Source organism: Rhinoderma darwinii, chromosome 5 (genome assembly GCF_050947455.1).
Source record: "Rhinoderma darwinii isolate aRhiDar2 chromosome 5, aRhiDar2.hap1, whole genome shotgun sequence".
Lineage (NCBI taxonomy): Eukaryota > Metazoa > Chordata > Amphibia > Anura > Rhinodermatidae > Rhinoderma > Rhinoderma darwinii.
This window is the reverse complement of record NC_134691.1, coordinates 231901007-231910911: the sequence shown is the minus strand read 5'-3', so window position 1 is coordinate 231910911 and position 9905 is coordinate 231901007. Positions and strand designations below refer to the sequence as shown.

Below are 9905 nucleotides of genomic sequence, written 5' to 3'. Positions count from 1 at the left end.
GTGTACACAGGTAGGTCCATTGTGGCGGGCGGCTGCTTTAATGGCTGCTTGCTGTTCCCCTACTCCACTCCACTATTTGACTGTGGTGCTGCATCAATCAGTGGCTGGCTGGCTCAGGTGCAGCTCTTTAACTTACCTAGGAGGGAGGGCGGGCAGAGAGAAGACAAGGTGAATGAGCTGTTCCAAATTGAAATGCTGGAAACACAGAAACACAGGCGACACAAAACAAGAGGTGGCAATCTATTAATTAATTGCATTTCATAAATTAGCTCATTATCACACATGACTGTAAAAATGCATTGTCCAACAGGTGTTGAAATAATGGGATTAAAAGGAGAGATCCCATCAGAAAGACAAAAACAATGTCAAACACAAAAAACACTTTTGGAATCTGATTTTAGTGAACACATAAGGAAAGGGTGCACCGGTCCTGGAAATACTGCAATACCAGGTCAATGCGTGGAGTGGACAGAGCAAGCTCTATTTCCATCTCCCTGTTCTAAAAATCCATTTAATATATGGTCCCCAGATAGGGGACGTATCAGATATTAAACTGATAAGAACAAATTTTTTTAGATTGAAAAATACTTTATTGACAATTAATTGTCATCATACAAACATTACTGCGACGCAGCGCAAGCCATGAAGCAGCAAATAATAAATAATAACAGTCGTCCAGCATAACATGACAGTATAATACACAGTACAGGCTAACCTATGCTATACATTACACCACATGCTACACTAACATTCTTGCATTCACTAAAGTCAAACAACAAAGCATTACAGACAAGTGATGGGGTGGGGGGAGTGGGTAGGAGGGGGTAGGGGAAGGGGGGGAGTGGGTAAGAGGGGGTAGGGGAAGGGGGGGTCATCACAGGCCCGAAGCTTTATTGAAAGACAACACACAAGAAGGGAGAGTGGGGGGAAGGGGAGTATCAGTCCTCTTCCTCATCGACGTCCGGGCTGTCCCAGGTTGAATAGTCTCTGAGCAGGCTGTGGATCAGCCTGCGGCAGTCCTGGACGGACACAATCTCTCTCCGCAAAATCAGACGATTCCTGGCAAACCATATAGCGTCCTTAAAACAGTTCATAAGGCGCCAGGCCTCCTGGATTGCTCCATCCGTGTTACTCCCAGGAAATAGTCCATAAAGTACCGAGCGGTACGACAGTCTGTTCCTGGGAACTGAGTCCTTGAGTTCATGTTCCAAGGCTTTCAACAGACCCTGTGCAAAGGGGCACTGCCAGAAAGTTTGCAAAGATGTTTCCTCCGTGAAGGGGCACCTGGGGCAGTACCGGGTCTTGCACAGGTTGCGGGCATGCATGAATGACCTAAGAGGCAGTCCTCCCTGGATGGCCATCCATGAAATGTCCTTGTGCCCATTGGTCAACCTGCCAGATGACACGTTAGTCCAAACAGTCTCCAACGTGTCGGCATGAAGCCCTGGAACAGACTCCAGTGAGTCCTTTGCTCTGATGTGCTTGTGGATCGTCTTAGGTTTCCACAAGTCGGGCTTAAGACCCTCCAGCTGATGCTCCCTCACAAACTGGACAACATCTCCGTAGAACCAGGGAGCGTGCCAGTTGTAAGGGAAGGAGCTGTCCCACTTGTCCCAGCCAAAACCTCGCCAGAGGGGAAGGAGGAAGTAGCGGGACATGGCCTTGCACGCAGAGCCGTTTGCTGTCCTCAGAGTCCTACGAACACAGTCACATACACAAGCGATCCGCAGCAGAGTGGGAATGTCGGGTATACCCTTCCCACCTTTGCGGGGCTCCTTGTACATAACAGTCCGCTTTACTCTGTCCATTTTCGAGCCCCAGATGAAGCGAAACACAGTCCTGGTAATGGCCCTCGAGACCGTGGCAAGAGGGGGCCATGCCTGTGCAGTGTATTGTAGCACAGGCAAGACTTCGTTACGCAGGACCATTGCTTTGTCCTCAATAGTGAGTTGTCTGAGGCTCCACAGTCCGATCCTTGGGTTGACTTTGGCCAAGCGTTCTTCCCACGACTTCAGGGCTGCACCTTCCTTACCGAACCAGACTCCCAGAATTTTGATGAAGTCCGGCTTGATAGTAAACGGGAAGGAGGCAGGAGAAGGCAGGTAAGCATGGCTTCTGACTTCCCGCAGTTGACTTTTGCCCCTGAAGCGCGTCCGAACTCCTCGCAGGTCTGGACGAGTGCAGTCACCGAGCTCTGGTCAGCGCAGAAGACGGTCACGTCGTCCATGTACAGCGAGCATTTGACCTCGAAGTGTCCTGGACCTGGTGCAGTGATCCCTCTGATCTCTCCATTCTGCCGGATAGCCTCTGCGAAGAGCTCTATAACGCAAACAAAAAGGAGAGGTGAAAGAGGACAGCCTTGTCTAACCCCCGATGATACAGGAAAGGGGTCAGTCTTCCAGCCGTTCACCAGCACCGAGCTGTAAATGTCATAATACATCAGGTTAACATACAAACAGAACAACCTGCCAAGCCGCAGCCTATGCAGAGCCTTACCCATGAATTCGTGAGAGACCCGGTCAAAAGCCTTCTCCTGATCAAGACTGACCAGGGCCACGTGTGTACGGCGGCTTTGCATGTAATGCACCGTGTCCCTCACCAGGGCAAGACGGTCGGCCACCCTACGGCCAGGAATGCCGCAGGTTTGGTCCGATCTGATGATCTGTCCAATGACAACCTTCAGTCTGTTGGCCAATACTTTGGCGAGGATCTTGTAGTCCACGTTCAGGAGAGAGATGGGACGCCAGTTTTTCAGGTCACATCTCTCCCCCTTCCGCTTATACAAGATCGTGATCATGCCATCTCTCAAGGACGGTGGCATTCTACCCTCCAACACCATCTCCTCATAGAGCTCCAGCAGGTCCGGACAGATCAAGTCCCCCAGCGCTACATAGAGCTCTGCTGGGAGACCATCAGTGCCCGGGGTCCTGCCGGGTCTGAAGGATTTAGCGGCAGAGAGCAGTTCCTCTACCGTCAGGGGTACATCCATAGCCTCCGTACCTGCAGGATCAAGATGATTAGTGATACCTGACAGGAATTTATCGGCGGCTTCAGGGTCAGTGGTTTTCCGGGAGTAGAGGCTTCGGTAGTAGTCTGTGACGACTCCCATCACTTCCTTCTTACCAGAATGCATGTTTCCGGTCTCATCTCGGAGTTCCTTCAGGGGCGTGTGGCCGGCATGGAGTTTCCTGAAAAAGAACGAGTTACATTTCTCACCCTTCTCCAGGTTCTCCACCTTGGAACGAAAGACAATTCGCTTGGATTCCTCCTCAAAGTGCCTTTTCAGGCCCTTTTTTGCTTCCTCCAGCTCCTTCCTGACGTCCCAGCCACATTGAAGGAGGTCTTGCAGGGATCGCAGCTGACGCTGCATCTCCCTGAAGTCTCTCTTCCTCTCACACGCCTGTTGACGACTTTTTGCCTGAAAGAAACAACGAAATTCAACTTTAACATATTCCCACCAGTCACAGGTTTTGTCAATGAAAACTTTATCATTCTTCCAAACAATATAGGCGTCTCTAAGTTCCGCCAGTACCTCCTCTCTTTCCAGCAGGGCACAATTCAGCTTCCAGGAGCCAGGGCCGGGAGGAAAACCGTGTCCGATGGCACCCTGGAAGAGAATGGCCCTGTGGTCAGAGAAGAAGCAGGGGACCATGGAGTGCCCATGCTGCTTGACTGCCCGGGAGGTGAACACAAAGTCAATCCGAGAACGAAGTGAGCCATCGGGTCGGCTCCATGAATAGTTCACAGAGCCGTTCCCCATGGAGCCCACAACGTCCTGCAAGGATGCTTCGGTTACCATCTCGATAAGCAGTTTGGAACTGACATCCAGCTTGATTGAAGTGCCGGAACTTCGTCCATCCTCTTCGATGGGGCAGTTGAAGTCCCCGGCCATCACCACTGCCCTAGTGGTGGCGAGCTGGGTCCGCAGGGTCTGGAATAGTTCCAGGCGCTCAGCCTTCATAGGGGGAGCGTACACGTTGATGAGCCTAATCGGCTCTCCTGCCCAGGAACCGTCTACGACCAACAAGCGGTCGCAGACGAGCTCCTGGACAGAGTCAACAGTAAATACGCCTCCCCTAATCAGGATGGCAACCCCTGCAGACTTACAGTCGCCCCCACCAGACCAGTAGGACGGGCCATGGGTCCACTGCCTGGCCAGATGATGGTATGACCTGGAAGAGGGGAGAGTACATTCCTACAGCATAAAAACATCACTCGACTGTCTGGAAAGAAAAGTTAACACCATCTGACATCTAGTCCTATCTCTAACACTCCTCACATTGAGGCTAAAGATGTTAAGTTTAGCAGCCATGGGGGAGAATAAAGAAGGTTAGTGCAAACGATACACCTTAGTTACCAGTCCGGTCGGGCGGATCCTCCTCTCTGGAGCCTGGCGGGTCCGGAAGATCCAGCAGGCTCTCTGCCAAAAATTGTTCCAGGATTGAAGCCACCTGGATGTCTGTTGTGAAGTCGATAACCTCAGGTTCAGACACGAGTTCCTCCACCATCTGCTCCATTTCCTCCTGCTGCGCAAGGGAATCTTCGCAGATTTCCACAACTTTTCGCTTTGAGGAATCAGCAGCTGGGCTGTCCCTCAACTTTCTCTTCCTCTGGATGGCACCTGAGGAGACAAGAGGGGGAAAATCCTCCAGGGGAAGATGTTAGTGCTGCTGGAGCTGGGGAGAAGGGAGGCTGGGTTGGGAGAGGTGCAGATGACAGGACCACTGAGATGGGTGGGTAGGAGAAGGTGAGAGCCTCAGTGGGGGTGACAGGGGTTGGGGACGGAGCTTTCGCCGCTACAGTTGCCCAGGATCGATCCCTCTTCGGGCTGTCCTTGTAGGAGTGGGCTGCTTGTCCGCAGAGGTTGCACATTGTCCGTTTCGGGCAGTCTTTGGTCTCGTGTCCTGTTACCTGGCAGTTCTTGCAGGCGTCCTCCTTGCAGTCCTTCATCGAATGACCCTTCTTGCTGCACCTCCTGCAGATCTGCGGCATGTCCGGGTAGTAGATGAGGCCGTAGGAGTTGCCCAGCGAGAATGACTGGGGCAGGTGCTGGAAGCCGTCTTCCGCGCTCGAATCCTTGTTCAGTCGGACGATTACCGACCACTTGCTTGCCAGTCCAGAAGCCGAGTCCGTTCAGGATGTGGGTGGGTTCCCTCACCACTGTGCAGAACCGCTTCAGGAGCGTGGTGATGTCTTTGCCGGGGGTGTGTGGGTTCCGCATTGAGACCGTCACCCGCCTTTCCTCTCTTTGGACAGGGCAGTTGCCCACAAAGCGAGAGAAAGGGGATTCAGGCCTCGCCGCTTTCACCATCTCCCAGTACCTTCAGCAGATGTTGATCGATGCGAAGGTCACGAAGAACATCCCGGTCATGAAGGCCTGGATGCTGATGGTCTCCGGCTTAGCGAAGCCCTGGTCCAGGAGCATCTTCTGGCAGAACACTTCTTCCGTCATGTCCGGCACTCTCCCGTCCACCTCCTTCAGCTTCAGGGCCACCGTCTGCTTCATCCAGGGCTCCAGGGTTGGAGCAGCCTGGTTTGGCTTCCTGGTGGCCTGTTGGCTTGAGGAGCCTTCAGGATTAGATGTCCTGGCCTGGGTCTGCTTACCTGGTCCATCAGCCTTCTCCTTCTGGGTGGCAGGGTTGCTGGTTGAGGCCATGGCTTCTTCCAGCTGTTCCTGTCGCTTGGGGAGGATCTTCGATAGCTCTTTTCCTGAAGGGGGCGGAGCTATGCAAATATTTTCCTTGCTGGCCGAGGTTCTTCCACGAAATTTCTTCCGCAGCGGTCCTCGTCGAGCTTCTTCTGCGGCCGAGCTTCTTCGAAGATCCCCTTCAGCAGCGGCTCTTCTCCGAAGGTCTCTGTCGCAGTTCTCCTTCTTCTTCCCGGCAGCGATCTGCCGGAGCTTCTTCCTCGATGGCGATTTCTCCTCTTCTGGATCGTCGTCTTCGCTGGTTCTTCTCCGCAGTTCGTCGCCGGCTTCGTCTGGAACGCTCTTGGATCGCTAAGCTAGTGTTAATAGCCCCCAGTGGTTCTCCGAGCTATCTGCCCTTACAAGGACTGATAAGAACAGATTTTTATTTTTTTTTCAATTGGCTATCCCTTCGCAGGGATGTCAAATATTTATTATAAAAAAGTACAGTTTACAATAAATTCCACTTTTTACATTGAATAAAAACAACAAGAAAAAATTCAATTTACATTAAAATCCATAATAGGGACATGGTGGTGAAACATTAGATATTGGAGTTCCAGTCTCTCACAAACCATTTTCTTGAAAGGGTGGCATTCCTTTTTTATCTAATAAATAGTACATATACATATCACTAAAACAAAGTCCTAAAACGTCATCAATTGCTAAAACATCATGCTTAAAAATCAGGATGTTCCTGGCCTTCCAAAGAGCTTCTTTTCAGCAGTTCATCGTCTTCCATGCTATACTTTTTTGATCCGGGGTGGGGCATCCAAAAAGTCCATACAAAATGTTATCATAACTTAAGTCCTTCAGGTCTGCCATCTTCACCAACAAAGGGAATATTTTTTTCCAAAAGTCCTGTGCAAAGTTGCAAGTCCAAAAAATGTGTCGAACTGTCTCTTCCGCCTGGCAGTCTTCCCTCGGGCAGATGGCAGACCTCGCAAATCCTCGTCTGTGTTGGAATGCCCTGCATGGAAGACATTGATGAATGCAGCTCCAGGCCAGGTCCATCTGTGTGTTAAAAAGATAAAACACATTAATAAACTTCCAAATAAAAGCACAACTTTCTTCTCTAAAATGTTCAATATTGCAGACTAGTTCTTTGTCTCTCAGGTCCTTTATTAATTTTTTGCTGTTTTTAAGTTCTGTCACACTTTTCCCTCTTAAACTGAACAAGGTCACTATTTTCTCTAAAATTTCATAGTTGGCTGGTAAATTAAAAGCATAGGGGGAAGTTAAATTAATATCAAACCACCCCAGCCTCCTCATAAAAAAACCAGTGTTAAAACGTAAGAAATAAGACCAGTGATGTTTCTTAACCGGTTAAGGACTAGGCTGTTTTACAGCTAAATGACCAGAGCAAATTTCACAATTTTGCTATGCGCTTCTTTAGATGACTATAACTCAGCAGGTGAATAAAGTTCATCTTTGAATTTTACACTCTTTTTAAAGGACAGATAGGGCTTTGTTTTAGTGGCATTTGTCAGTATATATATATTTTTTTTTTTCTCTAAAGTGGGCAAAATTGGAAAAAAATTCAAGAATTTAACAATTGCGTCGGTTTATGCTAGCATTTTTCACACACGGTATGAACCACGGCCAAAATTAATCTCCTTTCACGTTCTTCCACTTCTCCCGTGCATGGGGATACCAAATATGTGAGCCTTATTCACTGTGCGGGCATGTGCCAGGGCTTGGCATAAAAGGAGGCTTTTTGGCCTTTTCGGTCCAGGAATTTTGCATTTGATTTTATAGCCGTATACTGTTTTCTGGGGGGCCTAATGCTGCTGAAACATTAGAAACACCCCATAAATGACTTCATTCACACAAGTAGACCCCACAAGGTTTCCTTCAAGGGGTTTATCATATTTTTAGCAAGTCCAGTTTTCTTCTGAAAGTTTCTTGAATAAGATGGAACAAAATAAAATCAGCACTTTTTTAGCAAATGCGTCAGTTTAGGCTAGTATTTTTCACACACGGTATAGACCACGGACAAAATTCATCTCCTTTCACATTCTTCCACTTCTCCCGTGCATGGGGATACCAAATATGTGTGCCTTATTCGCTGTGCGGGCATGTGCCAGGGCTTGGCATAAAAGGAGGCTTTTTGGCCTTTTCGGTCCAGGAATTTTGCATTTGATTTTAGAGCCGCATACTGTTTTCTGGGGGGCCTAATGCTGCTGAAACATTAGAAACACCCCATAAATGACTTCATTCACACAAGTAGACCCCACAAGGTTTCCTTCAAGGGGTTTATCATATTTTTAGCAAGTCCAGTTTTCTTCTGAAAGTTTCTTGAATAAGATGGAACAAAATAAAATCAGCACTTTTTTAGCAAATGCGTCAGTTTAGGCTAGTATTTTTCACACACGGTATAGACCACGGCCAAAATTCATCTCCTTTCACGTTCTTCCACTTCTCCCGTGCATGGGGATACCAAATATGTGTGCCTTATTCACTGTGCGGGCATGTGCCAGGGCTTGGCATAAAAGGAGGCTTTTTGGCCTTTTCGGTCCAGGAATTTTGCATTTGATTTTAGAGCCGCATACTGTTTTCTGGGGGGCCTAATGCTGCTGAAAGATTAGAATCACCCCATAAATGACTTCATTCACACAAGTAGACCCCACAAGGTTTCCTTCAAGGGGTTTATCATATTTTTAGCAAGTCCAGTTTTCTTCTGAAAGTTTCTTGAATAAGATGGAACAAAATAAAATCAGCACTTTTTTAGCAAATGCGTCAGTTTAGGCTAGTATTTTTCACACACGGTATAGACCACGGCCAAAATTCATCTCCTTTCACGTTCTTCCACTTCTCCCGTGCATGGGGATACCAAATATGTGTGCCTTATTCACTGTGCGGGCATGTGCCAGGGCTTGGCATAAAAGGAGGCTTTTTGGCCTTTTCGGTCCAGGAATTTTGCATTTGATTTTAGAGCCGCATACTGTTTTCTGGGGGGCCTAATGCTGCTGAAAGATTAGAATCACCCCATAAATTACTTCATTCACACAAGTAGACCCCACAAGGTTTCCTTCAAGGGGTTTATCATATTTTTAGCAAGTCCAGTTTTCTTCTGAAAGTTTCTTGAATAAGATGGAACAAAATAAAATCAGGACTTTTTTAGCAAATGCGTCAGTTTAGGCTAGTATTTTTCACACACGGTATAGTCCACGGACAAAATTAATCTCCTTTCACATTCTTCCACTTCTCCCGTGCATGGGGATACCAAATATGTGTGCCTTATTCGCTGTGCGGGCATGTGCCAGGGCTTGGCATAAAAGGAGGCTTTTTGGCCTTTTCGGTCCAGGAATTTTGCATTTGATTTTATAGCCGTATACTGTTTTCTGGGGGGCCTAATGCTGCTGAAACATTAGAAACACCCCATAAATGACTTCATTCACACAAGTAGACCCCACAAGGTTTCCTTCAAGGGGTTTATCATATTTTTAGCAAGTCCAGTTTTCTTCTGAAAGTTTCTTGAATAAGATGGAACAAAATAAAATCAGCACTTTTTTAGCAAATGCGTCAGTTTAGGCTAGTATTTTTCACACACGGTATAGACCACGGACAAAATTCATCTCCTTTCACATTCTTCCACTTCTCCCGTGCATGGGGATACCAAATATGTGTGCCTTATTCACTGTGCGGGCATGTGCCAGGGCTTGGCATAAAAGGAGGCTTTTTGGCCTTTTCGGTCCAGGAATTTTGCATTTGATTTTAGAGCCGCATACTGTTTTCTGGGGGGCCTAATGCTGCTGAAAGATTAGAATCACCCCATAAATGACTTCATTCACGCAAGCAGACCCCACAAGGTTTCCTTCAAGGGGTTTATCATATTTTTAGCAAGTCCAGTTTTCTTCTGAAAGTTTCTTGAATAAGATGGAACAAAATAAAATCAGCACTTTTTTAGCAAATGCGTCAGTTTAGGCTAGTATTTTTCACACACGGTATAGACCACGGCCAAAATTCATCTCCTTTCACGTTCTTCCACTTCTCCCGTGCATGGGGATACCAAATATGTGTGCCTTATTCACTGTGCGGGCATGTGCCAGGGCTTGGCATAAAAGGAGGCTTTTTGGCCTTTTCGGTCCAGGAATTTTGCATTTGATTTTAGAGCCGCATACTGTTTTCTGGGGGGCCTAATGCTGCTGAAAGATTAGAATCACCCCATAAATGACTTCATTCACACAAGTAGACCCCACAAGGTTTCCTTCAAGGG

At 47.8% G+C, this 9905-nt stretch overlaps 1 pseudogene; it reads right to left on the bottom strand.

The window, feature by feature from the left end:
- Positions 1 to 414: 414 nt before the first annotated feature.
- On the bottom strand, positions 415 to 586 carry LOC142654114 (U2 spliceosomal RNA; annotated as a pseudogene).
- Between the last annotated feature and the right edge of the window lie 9319 nt (positions 587 to 9905).